Source organism: Bufo bufo, chromosome 2 (assembly GCF_905171765.1).
Source record: "Bufo bufo chromosome 2, aBufBuf1.1, whole genome shotgun sequence".
NCBI lineage: Eukaryota > Metazoa > Chordata > Amphibia > Anura > Bufonidae > Bufo > Bufo bufo.
The window spans coordinates 480,736,366-480,753,401 of NC_053390.1; positions in this window are offsets into that span (position 1 = coordinate 480,736,366).

The window sequence follows — 17,036 nt, forward strand, 5'->3', positions numbered from 1 at the left end:
TAGTCTAGGGGTTCACATACTTTTTCCACCTGCACTGTGAATGTTTACATGGTGTGTTCAATAATAACATGGTAACATTTAATTATTTGTGTGTTATTAGTTTAAGCAGACTGTGATTGTCTATTGTTGTGACTTAGCTGAAGATCAGATCACATTTTATGACCAATTTGTGCAGAAATCCATATGATTCCAAAGGGTTCACATACTTTTTCTTGCAACTGTATACTAGTTTCCTCAGAGGTCCATGTGAATATGCATTAACGTTTTAACAATATATACCCTATTGAATCAATCAATTGTAGCTGTGGTCAAGTACATAAAACCATAAACAGAGGAGGGAATAGGGAGGGCGCACGTAGGTATTACCTGGATTCTCCCTGGTGCATGGTCCGAGCGCGAGTAAAGGTGCCGGTAAAAACCGGCGTGCTGGACAAACAAACGCACATGTGCAAGATGGCACCCAGGCGGAAGTCGACGCCCCGATGCGTTCTAAAGAGCGGAGACACGTCACGGCCCCGACAACACCGCCGAGCACCGAACCGCACAAGTGCACTCCCCAATAGATCGCTAAAACCAAGGAAAGTAATGTTAGTTCCGGTGTGGAAACAAGACATAGCCATATAAGACGGATGCCAATTAGGAGCTCACAATTCCACTATATTAGCATGGAGTGTAAGTAGAGAATTCATAAGATCACAATGATGTCAAAACATGATTCAGTGTTCACAGAAAAATATATATATAATTCATAATCTAGACAATCAAAATAACTCCATGATCAAGTGTGAAATACAATATTACATAGTTAAAATGTGCAATTCATCCACTCCAGCATACAGCCACTTCAGCCTTCAGCCACTCCAGCATACAGTCCCATGTAAATCATACCCCCCCCCCGCCCCTCTCTTCAGACCCCTCTAACATGCAGTCTCCAGTACAAGGATTATTCCTCCTCCCCTCAGCCCCTGCAAAAAGCCCCCCAAGTAAAAATAACAGTTGCAGCATCCCACTAGTGTACGTGGGCACTGCAAAAGCTTATTGTGTCACATGTGATATCATGCTATATTTCATCCTTATGTGAAATCCCTGTTGCCAGGCTGTCGGGTGCACTACATACATTCCACCACTAGATGGGGATAGCACTAGGATATATATACCTCAAATCAGGTCTAGTTAGTCAGTTGAGAGGAGGAGTAGGAGTTGAAGGAGTGAGAGTGCAGCTGCTAGCTATGTATAATAGAAGTCAGTTAAAGGGAAAAAGAGTGGATAAAGACACAAAGAACAACAGCCATTTTACCTGGCTTTAACCTTTTACGGACACAGGGCGTACAGGTACGCCCTGATGTCCGAGTCTTTAAGGACACAGGGTGTACATGTACGCCCCTGTGTATTTCCGATCACCGCCGTGTGGCAGGCGGTGATCGGAACGGGGTGCTTGCGGAAATCATTCAGCAGGCACCCTGTGACAATGCCAAAGACCCCCCCTGTATCGACAATTGCTGCAAACCGCAGGTCAATTCAGTGACCCGATGACACGGAATAGGAGGCTGATCGGTAAAGTAATATACACCACCAATCACCCTCTGTAGATCCTGTGAGGTGGTGGTGACGCCACTTCTCAGGATCGCCTGTGATTGGCTGGACGAACAAGTGGACGGAGCGCCACTCTCCCCACCCACAGACTTCCGTGTGAGCGTGGAGAGAGGAGCCCCGTGTCGGTCCCTCTGCCTCCCTCGCGATCCGCTGCCATCCGTGGCCCCTGAGCCACCATAAAGTTCCATGTGGTACATAAACATTTAGGGAGAGCTTTAGGTTAGGCAGGTAGAGTGAAAAAAAAAATGTTTGATTAGGGTGTCTGGGGTCCTGCAGCTTGCTTCCCCCCCCCCCCCCCATTTTTTTGGGCGCAAGCACATTTTCTATTTTTTTTTTTGTAGGTACGCTGACTGTGGCCAGCACTCTTAGCAGTAAAAGAGCGTCCAGCCGCTGTTTAGCACATCGCCCACCCCACCGCAGGGTATACGTAAAACACACCATCCCCCCACACACACACACTAAATAAAGTTTTACACATACACACACTCCCCTTAAGCATTAGAAGATGGCCCGCTGGATGTTCTCGGCCGAGGAGGCATATGCCCAGCTACTCTCCGAGAGCCCCAGTGAGGACGAGGATGACCCCACTTTTCTGTTGTCATCCTCGTTCTCCTCATCATCTAGTGATGATGATGAGCCCCCAAGGCGGCAGATACGCCTCTAGGCGGAGCCAGGAGCCCCCTATGCCAGGGACCCTGTGGCCCACACTAGTATGAGCAGCCCTAGGGCTTGTACTAGTTTTCCGGCCCACCGGGCAAGTCCACCTGAGCCCCCTACTGGTGAACTTGCCTGGAGTACCCCAGAGGATTTTGAGCCCGTGATTCCTGACTTTGTTGGCCAACCAGGAATCTAGATTTGCACAGTGGGCTTCACTGAATATGACTTTTTTTGTTTGTTTTTCAGTGACCACTTTGTGAATCTGATGGTGGAGCAAACAAACTTGTTCGCTCAACAGTTTATTGCTCAACACCCTTTTTGGCTAGGTCCGGTTGCTGGACTCCGGTCAGTGCAGCCGAAATGAGGATATTTTGGGGCCTCGTGCTGCACATGAGCCTAGTCAAAAAAAACTGTGTCAGTGGGTGCATAAGGTCCAACACAAGTTTCCCGCTAACACCCAGAGTGGGGGGACATTCTGGGTGTTTAATATGGGAATCTCGCCCCTCGTACACACAAAACTTGTAAGTGTACCCTGAGGTACTCTCACAAAGTTTGTACAGCTTCACGCCATACCTCGCCTGCTTAGTAAGAATGTACTGGTGGAAACTGAGTCTCCCCTTGAAAGCAATGACTCGTCAACAGCGACCTCCCTTCCAGGTACATAGGCCTCCAAAAATTTGGCCCCGAAGTGATCGATGACCGGCCTGATTTTGTACAGGCGGTTATAAGCAGGATCACGTCGGGGGGACACGCTGCATTATCTGCATAATGCAGGCATTTCCAAATGGCCTCAAAATGGCAAAGTGTCATGGCCATACAGTAAAGGGACATCCTCTACCAGACCCCACTTCTGAAATAATGACCCCTAAATCCCTTTCCTCAAATACTGAGGTTAGGACTGTATCACTGATTTTATATTCTGCTCTTGGGTTTTTACGCCCCAAGTGCATTATCTTGCACTTATCAACATTAAATTTTAGTGTCCAGATTTTTGACCATTGCTCTAGTTTTCCTAAATCCTTTTCCATTCGGTGTATCCCTCCAGGAACATCAACCCTGTTACAAATCTTTGTGTCATCAGCAAAAAGACACACCTTACCATCGAGGCCTTCTGAAATTTCGCTGATAAATATATTAAACAATATGGGTCCCAGAACAGATCCCTGAGGTACCCCACTGGTAGCAAGACCATGGTCTGAATATACTCTATTGACTACAACCCTCTGTTGTCTGTCCCTCAGCCACTGCCTAATCCATTCAACAATATGGGAGTCCAAGCACAAAGACTGAAATTTATTGATAATCCTTCTATGTGCGACAGTATCAAAAGCCTTACTAAAGTCTACATAAGCGATGTCTACTGCACCTCCGCCATGCACCTCTTTTTAGTCACCCAATCAAAAAAATCTATAAAATTTGTTTGACATGATCTCCCTGAAGTAAACCCATGCTGTTTTTCATCTTTCAATCCATGGGATTTTAGGGATTTTCCACAATCCTCTCCTTAAGTATGGTTTCCATTAATTTCCCCACTATTGATGTCAGGCTTACTGGCCTATAGTTGCCCAATTCCTCCCTACTACCTTTCTTGTGAATGGGCACAACATTTGCTAATTTCAATTTTCTGGGACGACTCCTGTTACCAGTGATTAGTTAAATAAATCTGCTAATGGTTTTGCTAGTTCACCGCTATGCTCTTTTAATAGCTTTGGGTGTATCCCATCAGCGACTTAGAACCTCTTCCTCTGTAAAGACACATGCATCAAAAAATTAATTAGTCTTCCTTCCTAACTGAGTTCCTTTTCCTTAATTTTCCTTTGTAAAAACTGAACAGAAGTATTCATTGAGGCAGTCAGTTCTTTATCTTCTTCCATATACCTTCCTTCTTTTGTTTTTAATTTGGTAATTCCTTGTTTTAGTTTCCTTTTTTCATTTATGTATCTGAAAAATGTCTTATCGCCTTTTTTCACTGACTGAGCTAATTTCTCTTCTGTCTGTGCTTTAGAAGCTCCGGTGCCGTGACAGCTTTAAAAGCAGAGTGTGCCTGGCGTGCATGCTGTGCCTGCGCTCCCTGGACTTTGTGTGGCTATCATGGCCCATAACAGGTAGGTACTAGTGTTAGGGACCACTAATAGAGGCGACCTTGACGTGGTGAGTGGCATATTACGCTTTGGCCAAAATGTACACCAATGCCTCATTCCACATCCAGCATAGAGGCAGGGCAGAGTGCTGGTTGCAGAGTGCTATTGCATTTGTGTTTTTACGTTTGTATATGTATTTCGCCATAGCGATGTGCACCTGCATACAGGGTTGTGCTGACACATTTTTTCTTTATAACTACAAGTAAGCCTGTTACTGGGATTCATCACATCCAACTTACATGTATCAGAGACTGTTTTATTACTGAATGCAAGTTGTTATCAAGTACTTGATTATAGTAAAGGTTTAAGTTGGATTCAAACCTGCCTCATTCTTCTAACTCCATACTACTATCACTCTCAACATTTTGCACCATAAAGGTGCTGGCGTCACAACATTACTTCATTCAGGGGCCCAGCCGCACAAGCACTCAGAAACCCGATTACCATCAAGGGCACCTCGATCACCACCTAGCCGGTGTCCCCTGTAATAGAGTGTACCCCGGAGAATCCAGTGCTGTTCTCCCCTTCACTGCACTGCTGGCCCAGGGAGGCATCTGCTAAACCGCGAGAAACCGATGAACTGTTTGTATACTTCGGCCCACCGTGAACCTCACGTGTTCTACCCCTGTGGACTGGCACGTTGCACAGTCACTATTCTCCTCCAGATACTGACCTGCAGCCTCTGCTCCTCTCTCCAACATCATGCTCTGTAGAATCTTGTGCACATCTTTAGGCCCTGCCCCCGTACGACGAGACTCCCCCTCTTCCCCTGACATCATACCTCCCAGGAGAAACTCCATTCTAGTCACTACGGATGCTCTATTGCAGGGGTACTCAACTGGCGGACCGCGGTCCAAATACGGACCGCGGCCGCCAGTTGTCCGGACCCCGGCCATCCTTCAGAGCGCTCCTCCTCTCCTGCACACTGTGTGTCACTGTCCCGCCGCGATCCTGCGCAGCCTAAGTTCCCTTCAGTAGCACAGCACAGTTGAGAAGGAAGGAGTCCCTCCCTCTCCACTGTGACGCGGCCGCCACTACCACCAATGGGGAGATAGCAGGGGAGGAGGAGGAGGGGAGGAGCTGTCGCCACTGCGCCACCAATGAATGTAAAACATAAGTATAGGCAGCGGTATCACAGACCCGGCACGCAGGGCATGCGATACGCGGCAATTAACCCCTCAGGTGCCACAGATCGCATGCCCTGTTATTGAGACCGGGTGCCGGGTCTGTTATACCGCTGCAGACAATTGTATGAAGGAGTTAAAGAGGACCTTTGGTGGGTCCAAAGAATTTTTTTTCTCCCTGGCTCTGAGCTCTGCGCTCTGATTAGACAGCGCTGCTGTCAGGGAGAAGGAGAGACACTGGCGTCTCCTCCTCCTTCCTCTGAATGCTGAATACTGAAAATACCGGGGGCCACAGAGGACGAACGGAGCGGCGCCCAGGAATAATAGTAAGTGCACTTAGATCCCTGGGCGCCGCTCTATGCAGCCTGCTACTAAGTTCATATTCTTTGGACCACGAAAGGTCCTCTTTTTAATTACATTCATTGGTGGCGCAGTGCTCCCCCCCCCCCAAAGCTTCTCCCCCACCCCCCATTATCACTGGCCACAAGTCGTCGCCCCCCCCCCCCCTTCATTGTTATATGGTGGCCACAGGGTCCCATCCTCTCCAGTGGTGGCAGTGGCAGATTACACTGCTGGGGCTCAGATCGTTACCATGGCAGCCAGGACTCTACTGAAGCCCTGGCTGCCATGTTCAGCTCCCTGCTGCTGTGTGCACAGAGCACAGGGCAGCAGGGATAGTGTGAGCTCCTATTCACCCAGATAGAGCTCTATCAGGGTGAATAGCACAAGGGATGAAAAGATCCAGGTTCTAGTCCCTAAGGGAAGAAATGGTTATTAAATAAAAAGTAAAAAAAAAACACCAAAATACTAAAAGTTTAAATGGCCCCCTTCCCAGTTTTACATATAAAATTTACAAACAATAAAGAATAAACCTATTACATATCGCCATGTCCCAAAAAGTGTGAGCTATTAAAATATTTAAAAATATTTCCGCTCGGTGAAGGCCGTAACAGAAAAAAAAAACTCTAAACCACGCAATTCGCCATTTTTAGTCACCTTGTCCCCCAGAAGATGTCCCTGGATGTGAGAGGCATGTGGTGCTGTTTTTTCCTATATGTAGTGCTGGCTCACTACTGGGACCTGCGTCTCATCTTCTCAAAGTCCTTTTTTTTAAAATTATATACATTTTAAATTTGGCGACTAATAAATGTAATTTGGCTCCTAATTTTTTTAGTTTAGGAGCCAATGGCTCCTGGTCATTTTTTTTTGTCTGGAGCACTGCACATGTAGCGCTCCTCCTCTCCTGCACACTCTGGTACGTGCAGGAGGAGGAGCTTACCGGCGCACTTCTTCCTGCCCCAGGGGCGCAGTGAGAGACGGCTCCCTCCACATGCAGGCACCAGCGCTTACTCCCTTAGTGTGCTCACAGGTCCCTCCTCCCCTGCAGCAGCGGCAGCAGGTAAGGGAGCTTCAAGCTCCAAAGGACACTTACGTGATGCTGGAGAGGGAGGGACATCACCACTGCCACCAATGAAATAAATGTCACATTTGGGAAGGAAGGGGGGCGTGGAGAGGGCTACAGAGAGGCGGGAACACGTCACTGACTGCAGGAAAGGACTCCAGTCAGTGTCGTGTTCCCATCTCTCCTGGGCCATCTTCTTTAAAATTAAAGGTAATCTGATTAAATAAAGTGATTAAGCTCCATCAAACCATGATAGTTTTGTTCCGCATCCAATTCCCATTATTGAAGCATTGGATGCAGACCCCTTAGTTTCAATGGAGCGGAAAAAGATGCAGACAGCACACAGTGTGCTGTCAGCATCTCTTGTGGCCCCATTGTAATTAAGGGGCCGCATCCAATCCCCCAATAATGGGAATTGGATGCGGAACAAAACTATCACATGTCTGTTCTGTGGCTTGGGTTGCCACCCGGCCAGTAGTTCACCAGCAAGGCTGGTATTTTAGTTCCCTTGCCGGTGCCAGAATTTTCCTGTAAGGACTGTTAGGGTACTTTCACACTTGCGACAGAACGGATCCGACAGGCTGTTCACCCTGTCAGATCCGTCCTGCCGCTATTTCGCCGGACTGCCACTCCCCATTGACTATAGCGGGAGGGGAGCTACGGCGCAGCATGGCAGTGCACAGCGTGAGGCCGCCAGACGAAAAAGTCGGACATGTAGTACTTTTAGTCTGGCGGCCTCTCACCGTGCTGCGCCGTAGCTCTGCCCTCATCCCCATTATAGTCGATGGGCACAGAGCAGCGGCACGGCGAAGTAGTGGCAAGTTGGATCTGACAGGGTGAGCAGCCTGTCGGATCCGTCCTGCTGCAAGTGTGAAAGTACCCTTACTAATGAGCGCTTCCATCATGGAACGCCCATTAGTACAGCCTTTACCTCCACCGCTACTTGTGCTAGTAAAAAAATAAATAAAATTACGGTACCTCCACCTCCATTTGCTGACACTGTGGAGAACACTCCCTGCTGACTAGAAGCTCAGGACAGGACCTACAAGACGTCATCACGTTGGAGCACCGGTCCTGAGCTTGCAGTCAGCAGCGAATGTTCACCGCAGCCAGGTGAATGCAAATTTTTTATTTTTTTTTGCAAAAGCAGAGAAGGGGGGCACTAATGGGGGCATTACTCTTACTGGGGGCACTAATGGGGACATTATTCTTACTGGGGGCATTATTCTTACTGGGGCACTAATGTGGCCATTACTAATTCTGGGACTTACCCGGGGCGCTCCACTATAACGTCAGAGCACCCCACGCGCATGGATCACATGATCGCATGGCATCTTTACTGTTGGCGTTCAGCTCGGACCTTCACCTGACTGCAGACCCAGGTATGTGGACCTTTAATAAAACTAGTTGAGTACCCCTGCTCTATTGCCTCATAGGCTTCAGGCCACTATCCTGAAGCCGATGAGGAAGAACAGAGGGGACGGGAGCCATAGGCTTCTGTGGCCCTCATTGAAATGATTGCAGCTTGGCGCGGCTTGGCGCCCCCTGCAATTTTGCGCCCGGAGCAATGGCCCCCACGCCCCCCCCCCCCACGGTACGCCACTGGTGTCCTCAAGGCTGCAAGTACACTGCCCTTTTGTCATTTCTTAACATATTTCAGTCGCTCTAATGCGACTCTGCCTTTCGGAATAAAACAAATAAGCTTTAATACCTACCAGCATTTTAAGTAGCGACTAGCGAAATCTTGATTTAACAATGTTAAAACTTTAGTCCAGTAAAATCATGGGACGTTCTTGAACATATAATAGCAAAGAGGACTACTGAGCTGTGAAAGCAGAGAAAATGAGACTAAGAAGAGCCAACAAAAAACGAGCAGCAGGATTTAAGGCTGCAGAAAAATGTATGTGGCAAAATGATTAAGAGACAACTAAAGATGAGCGAAGTTTTAAAAAATTCAATTAGGATGCTTCGCCACATTTTTCCAAAAATTCGATTCGATCTGAATTAATTCGTCATGAAGCGCATTATAAATCAGCTATTTCCTGACCTGCAGCGAGAGTGTATTACTCTGGTCATGACTGTGCAGGGCAGAAACATACATAGCTTCTGTAGTCCGTTATGGTAGTGAAACTGTTACTGTGCGTCAGTACGACAGCAGGTGACGGGCATCACTGTTAGACGCAGTTCACACTTCACTTATTTGGCCAATAGCGGGTCAAAAACTGACCAAATAACTGTGTAAACTCAGCATTACGAGTCAATGTTAGCGTTAGGTATAATCTACTTAACCGTGCAGTGACCCAAGACTCTACTATAGAGTGAAAGAGCGCCCTCCTTTCAAACCATCTGCTGATTACACATAGATTGCTAGAGAACCTGGCAACAGCATGTGGAGTCAACATAGTGGCCTAGTCACAGAGGGGGGAAGGTGGCAACAGCATAAGCAATCAACATAGTGGCCCAATCACATAATGGTGAGCGTGGCAACAGCATGAGGAGTGGCCCAGTCACAAAGTGGGGGTGGGGGAAAGGGGGGCAACAGCAGTGGCAGTGACAGCACAAGATGGTCGGTGGCAGTAGGAGAAAATAACAGCAGAGGCAGCAGGTGTGTGGAATCAGGCAGGTGGCAACATCAGAATAATGGCTGAAGCACACAGCAATCAGAACATTACTTGCAGAATGATCTAGTCTTATGCATCAGGCACCGGCTTGTGGAAATCCTGGCTGATCCACACCTGATTCATCTTTAGTAAGGTGAATCTCTCAACATTTCCTGTTGAAAGGAGAGGTCTCTTTGGTGTAACTATGCCCCCTGCCGCACTAAACACCCGCTCTGATGCCACACTACTGGCTTGGCAGTAAAGCTTGCCCAGGGAAAACTCGGCCAGTTGCGGCCACAAATAAAGTTTGGCTGCACAGTAGTCCATGGGATCTTGGATCTGGTGTTGCAGCATGCAGTCCAAGAATGCTACCTACTACTGGTTCAGGTTCAGCTCCATGTCCTACTGCTGCTGGGTGGTTTCTTCAGTAGACGGATGAAGAAAAGTGCTTATTAGAGACTCCAGACTTAAGTTGCTGCTGATGGAGCTGGTGCTGCTCCTGCCCCCCTCCAGACATCATGGCAGTGGAGCGTGAGCGTCAGACCTTCATGAGTATGTGCGGTAACGCATGTTGGCAGCAACCAACTGACTACATAGGATGTCTCGATCGTAGTTGATTTTTTCATCCCTCTCAGCAGGTGTAAAAAAGGCCCCCATTTTGGCCCGGTAGAGAGGGTCTAACATCATGGAGTAGTCATCCCTCTGCTCAATGGTGATAATACGGATGTCACTAAGTGAACAACTCAGCATGCATCTGGCTATTTGGACAAGGGAATCGTAGGGATTCCCTCTGTAACGGAACGCCTGGCACCCCGACTGGGCACCTTCCGCTGACGGATGCTCCTAGCCCTTCCCGAGGGCTCCTAGCACTCCACCGGACACAATAACCACCACAGACCCCACGAACCATCGCAGCTTGGTTGGGGTCTCGTCATCCTCCACCCATGCTGGACCCCAGATCGGGCTTCAGCTTCCAGTGGGTGAACCTCTCCTAAATCCAGAGAGCAGGAACCAGGAACAAGCTCTTACAAGACCTTATACTCAGGGGAGTATTGTGATATAGCAATCCCCAAGAGTGTAGTTATCCCATCCCCCTAACATGAGCCAAGACTTAATGAAGGGGTAAAGCAGGTCTCCTTAATGGGGCTACCTGTCAGCCTTTTCTGCAGGTCTTCCAGCAAGGGACACTCCCCCTGGGGACCTTGTGGAAGACTGAGACAGTTTATACATTAGCCACTCACTTGCATTTACAGTATTAAAATACTCCCAGCAATTGTACACAACCCCCCTCTGCCTGTGATACAATTAACAAAATACAATGGGCATTGTCTGTGATGCAATCAACAAATACAATGGGCAGTGCCTGTGACACAATTAACAAAATACAACTGGCATTGCCTGTGATGCAATTAACAAAATACAATGGGCTCTAACTGTGATACAATTACCAAACACAATTAACTTAATCAATCACAGGCAGAAAACACACATTTTTCCCAACCACAGAAAACACCCCAAAACACCACATATCCCCTGATAGCCTTTATTTTGGTGAACAACCTATCCAAAAATTACCCAGATCGGTTAAGGGGTTAAGAAATTTCCTGGAAGTCCTTATTTTTGCCCCACCGTGCACATGTTCCGATGGCCAAAATAGTTTCATACACTCGATGGCAAAACACTGCTGGACAATTTAAGATGGCTGCCGCCACATGTTTGAATCTCTTCCAGTAAAAAATCCAAGGGGCAGAAACAGTGCCTTTAACCACTTCAGCCCCCCTAGCTTAAACACCCTTAATGACCAGGTCACTTTTTACACTTCTGCACTACACTACTTTCACCGTTTATTGCTCGGTCATGCAACTTACCACCCAAATGAATTTTACCTCCTTTTCTTCTCACTAATAGAGCTTTCATTTGGTGGTATTTCATTGCTGCTGACATTTTAACTTTTTTTGTTATTAATCAAAATTTAACTATTTTTTTGCAAAAAAATGAAATTTTTCACTTTCAGTTGTATAATTTTGCAAAAAAAAACGACATCCATATATAAATTTTTCTCTAAATTCATTGTTCTACATGTCTTTGGTAAAAAAAAAAATGTTTGGGTAAAAAAAAAAATGGTTTGGGTAAAAGTTATAGCGTTTACAAACTATGCTACAAAAATGTGAATTTCCGCTTTTTGAAGCAGCTCTGACTTTCTGAGCACCTGTCATGTTTCCTGAGGTTCTACAATGGCCAGACAGTACAAACACCCCACAAATGACCCCATTTCGGAAAGTAGACACCCTAAGGTATTCGCTGATGGGCATAGTGAGTTCATAGAACTTTTTATTTTTTGTCACAAGTAAGCGGAAAATTTATTTATTTATTTTTTTCTTACAAAGTCTCATATTCCACTAACTTGTGACAAAAATAAAAAGTTCTATGAACTTACTATGCCCATCAGCGAATACCTTGGGGTGTCTTCTTTCCAAAATAGGGTCACTTGTGGGGTAGTTATACTGCCCTGGAATTCTAGGGGCCCTAATGTGTGGGAAGTAGTTTGAAATCAAAATCTGTAAAAAATGGCCGGTGAAATCCGAAAGGTGCTCTTTGGAATGTGGGCCCCTTTGCCCACCTAGGCTGCAAAAAAGTGTCACACATGTGGTATTGCCGTACTCAGGAGAAGTTGGGCAATGTGTTTTGGGGTGTCATTTTACATATACCCATGCTGGGTGAGAGAAATATCTTGGCAAAATACAACTTTTCCCATTTTTTTTATACAAAGTTGGCATTTGACCAAGATATTTATCTCACCCAGCATGGATATATGTAAAATGACACCCTAAAACACATTGCCCAACTTCTCCTGAGTATGGCAATACCACATGTGTGACACTTTTTTGCAGCCTAGGTGGGCAAAGGGGCCCACATTCCAAAGAGCACCTTTCGGATTTCACCGGCCATATTTTACAGATTTGGATTTAAAACTACTTACCACACATTAGGGCCCCTAGAATGCCAGGGCAGTATAACTACCCCACAAGTGACCCCATTTTGGAAATAAGACACCCCAAGGTATTTCGTGATGGGCATAGTGAGTTCATGGAAGTTTTTATTTTTTGTCACAAGTTAGTGGAATATGAGACTTTGAGAAAAAAATTAATAAAAATAAAATCATTTTCCGCTAACTTTTGACAAAAAATAAAAAATTCTAGGAACTCGCCATGCCCCTCACGGAATACCTTGGGGTGTCTTCTTTCCAAAATGGGGTCACTTGTGGGGTAGTTATACTGCCCTGGCATTCTAGGGGCCCAAATGTGTGGGAAGTAGTTTGAAATCAAAATCTGTAAAAAATGGCTGGTGAAATCCGAAAGGTGCTCTTTGGAATGTGGGCCCCTTTGCCCACCTAGGCTGCAAAAAAGTGTCACACATGTGGTATTGCCGTACTCAGGAGAAGTTGGGCAATGTGTTTTGGGGTGTCATTTTACATATACCCATGCTGGGTGAGAGAAATATCTTGGCAAAAGACAACTTTTCCCATTTCTTTATACAAAGTTGGCATTTGACCAAGATATTTCTCTCATCCAGCATGGGTATATGTAAAATGACACCCCAAAACACATTGCCCAACTTCTCCTGAGTACGGCGATACTACATGTGTGACACTTTTTTGCAGCATAGATGCGCAAAGGGGCCCAAATTCCTTTTATGAGGGCATTTTTAGACATTTGGATCCCAGACTTCTTCTCACGCTTTAGGGCCCCTAAAATGCCAGGGCAGTATAAATACCCCACATGTGACCCCATTTTGGAAAGAAGACACCCCAAGGTATTCAATGAGGGGCATGGCGTTTTCATTGAATTTTTTTTTTTTGGCACAAGTTAGCGGAATTTTTTTTTTTTCTCACAAAGTCTCCCTTTCCGCTAACTTGGGACAAAAATTTCAATCTTTCATAGACTCAATATGCCCCTCACGGAATACCTTGGGGTGTCTTCTTTCCGAAATGGGGTAACATGTGGGGTATTTATACTGCCCTGGCATTTTAGGGGCCCTAAAGCGTGAGAAGAAGTCTGGAATATAAATGTCTAAAAAATTTTACGCATTTGGATTCCGTGAGGGGTATGGTGAGTTCATGTGAGATTTTATTTTTTGACACAAGTTAGTGGAATATGAGACTTTGTAAGAAAAAAAAACAAAAAAAATAATAATTTCCGCTAACTTGGGCCAAAAAAATGTCTGAATGGAGCCTTACAGGGGGGTGATCAATGACCAGGGGGGTGATCAATGACAGAGGGGTGATCAGGGAGTCTATATAGGGTGATCACCCCCCTGTCATTGATCACCCCCCTGTAAGGCTCCATTCAGATGTCCGTATGTGTTTTGCGAATCCGATCCGGGTATCCGTGGATCCGTAAAAACATACGGACCTCTGAATAGAGCCTTACAGGGGGGTGAGCAATGACAGGGGGGTGATCAGGGAGTCTATATGGGGTGATCACCCCCCTGTCATTGATCACCCCCCTGTAAGGCTCCATACAGATGTCCGTATGTGTTTTGCGGATCCGATCCATGTATCCGTGTATCCGTAAAAAACATATGGACCTCTGAATAGAGCCTTACAGGGGGGTGAGCAATGACAGGGGGGTGATCAATGACAGGGGGGTGATCAGGGAGTCTATATGGGGTGATCACCCCCCTGTCATTGATCACCCCCCTGTAAGGCTCCATTCAGATGTCCGTATGTGTTTTGCGGATTCGATCCATGTACCCGTGGATCCGTAAAAAACATACGGACCTCTGAATAGAGCCTTACAGGGGGGTGATCAATGACAGGGGGGTGATCAATGACAGGGGGGTGATCAGGGAGTCTATATGGGGTGATCACCCCCCTGTCATTGATCACCCCCCTGTAAGGCTCCATTCAGATGTCCGTATGTGTTTTGCGGATCCGATCCATGTATCCGTGTATCCTTAAAAAACATACGGACCTCTGAATAGAGCCTTAGAGGGGGTGAGCAATGACAGGGGGGTGATCAATGACAGGGGGGTGATCAGGGAGTCTATATGGGGTGATCACCCCCCTGTCATTGATCACCCCCCTGTAAGGCTCCATTCAGACGTCCGTATGTGTTTTGCGGATCCGATCCATGTATCCGTGGATCCGTAAAAAACATACGGACGTCTGAATAGAGCCTTACAGAGGGGTGAGCAATGACAGGGGGGTGATCAATGACAGGGGGTGATCAGGGAGTCTATATGGGGTGATCAGGGGTGATCAGGGGTGAATAAGGGGTTAATAAGTGACAGGGGGGGTGTAGTGTAGTGTGGTGCTTGGTGCTACTTATTACTGAGCTGCCTGTGTCCTCTGGTGGTCGATCCAAGCAAAAGGGACCACCAGAGGACCAGGTAGCAGGTATATTAAACGCTGTTATCAAAACAGCGTCTAATATACCTGTTAGGGGTTAAAAAAATCGCATCTCCAGCCTGCCAGCGAACGATCGCCGCTGGCAGGCTGGAGATCCACTCGCTTACCTTCCGATCCTGTGAACGCGCGCGCCTGTGTGCGCGCGTTCACAGGAAATCTCGCGTCTCGCGAGATGACGCATATATGCGTGACTCTGCGCAGGGCTGCTGCCTCCGGAACGCGATCCTGCGTTAGGCGGTCCGGAGGCGGTTAAAATCCAATATGCCCAAATAGTTTCCCAGGGGCCATAGTCATAGGGCAAGAGGCTGGCAAGCAGGCATCTCCAACTCCCAGTGACAAAGGTACTTTCGTCACATATGCCCAAATAGTGTCCCAGGGGCCATAGTCACAGGGCAAGAGGCTGGCAAGCAGGCCTCTCCAAGTCCCAGTGATGAAGGTGCTTTCGTCATACCCTCCCTCTATCTCCAATGCATACTGCCACACTGTGTTGGGGTCATCTCTCCGGTCTTCCTCATTGTCCTCCAGCTCCTCATGTTCCTCCTGTTCCTCTCCTGTTGCTTGGGCAGATAAACCACCCATTTCTGTATATAATTACTGGGCGCTAATTTCCTCTTCCTCCTCCACCAGTTCAGCTGGCTCAGGTGGCCGTGAAATGTAGCTGCCATGTCTCCTGTCCCCATGCCAGCCAGATTTATCAGCATCTACTCTAGAATGTGAAGGACTGGAATGACAACATTCATCCTATAGTCCTGGCAACTTACAAATAAAGTGGCCTCCTCAAAGTGCCTGGGCAAATGGCAGGTGTCACGCATGAGTTGCTACTGTCTAACGTCAAAGTCTTCCTCTGCTCACATAGTCGGTCCAACATGTGGAGGGTGGAGTTCCAAAGTGTGGAAACATTGCATATGAGGTGAGGTTGGAGAACACCATTCTGCCTTTGCAGCTCAAGGAGGGTGTGTTTTGCAAGGTAAGAGTGGCTGAAGTGCATGCACAGTTTCCTGGCCATTTTGAAGACATCTTGCAGTTGGGTGGAAGACTTGAGGTTCGCTGAGTTTGGCCAGGTGCAGAAACACTTTACTGCCAAGCTCTGCATAGGGGGTATTCTGGAGGACCACTGTGACCTGGGTCTACAGTGGAGGCTGAGGACAAGGTGGAGGATGTGGAGATGGAGGAGGACATTGGCGGAAAGAAATTTATGATGTGGGTAATAGGGAATTGCTGGACATTAAATTGGCTTTTGAAGAATGGCGCCATTGGTTGTAAGGAGCAATTCTTCCTATTACGGTAATTACTGATCACAAAAATCTGGCTTACCTTGAGGTGGCCAAACGACTGAATCCAAGGCAGGCCAGATGGTCGCTGTTTTTCACCAGATTTAACTTCATTGTCACCTTCCGGCCTGGAGTTAAGAACATCAAGGCGGATGCTTTATTGCGTAGCTTTCCTGGAAGGGGGGGGGGGGGTGATTCTAAAGATCCTAGTCCTATTTTGTCTGAAGGGGTAGTCATATCGGCCCTGTATCCTGATCTTGAGGCTAAGGTGTTGGAGGCCCAAGAGGATGCACCGGAGTCTTGTCCTCCAGGGAAATTGTTTGTTCCTTCAGACTTACATCACAAGGTATTTGAGGAACATCACTGTACTGTCTTGGCTGGACAACCTGGGAGTAGATCCACTGTTGATCTAATCTCACGCAGATTTTGGTGGCCGGGGCTGCGTAAGTGTGTTGGCCTTCTGGATCTCTTCTTCCGTTACCCATCCCGTCCAGACCTTGGGCACATTTGTCAATGGACTTTATCACAGATTTAATGAATTCTTCGGGAAAAACCGTGATCCTGGTGGTAGTTGATCGGTTTAGCAAAATGGCACATTTTATAGCATTGCCTGCTCTACCTAATGCCAAAACTCTTGTACAGGTGTTTGTCGATAACATTGTGAAACTACATGGCATTCCCTCTGATGTCTTGTCTGATCAGGGGACTCAGTTTGTTTCCAGATTCAGGAAAGCGTTCTGTACTCGACTGGGGGTACAATTGTCCTTTTATTCAGCTTTTCATCCTCAGTCGAACAGACAGACTGAGCTCACCAATCAGAATCTGGAGACTTACTTGA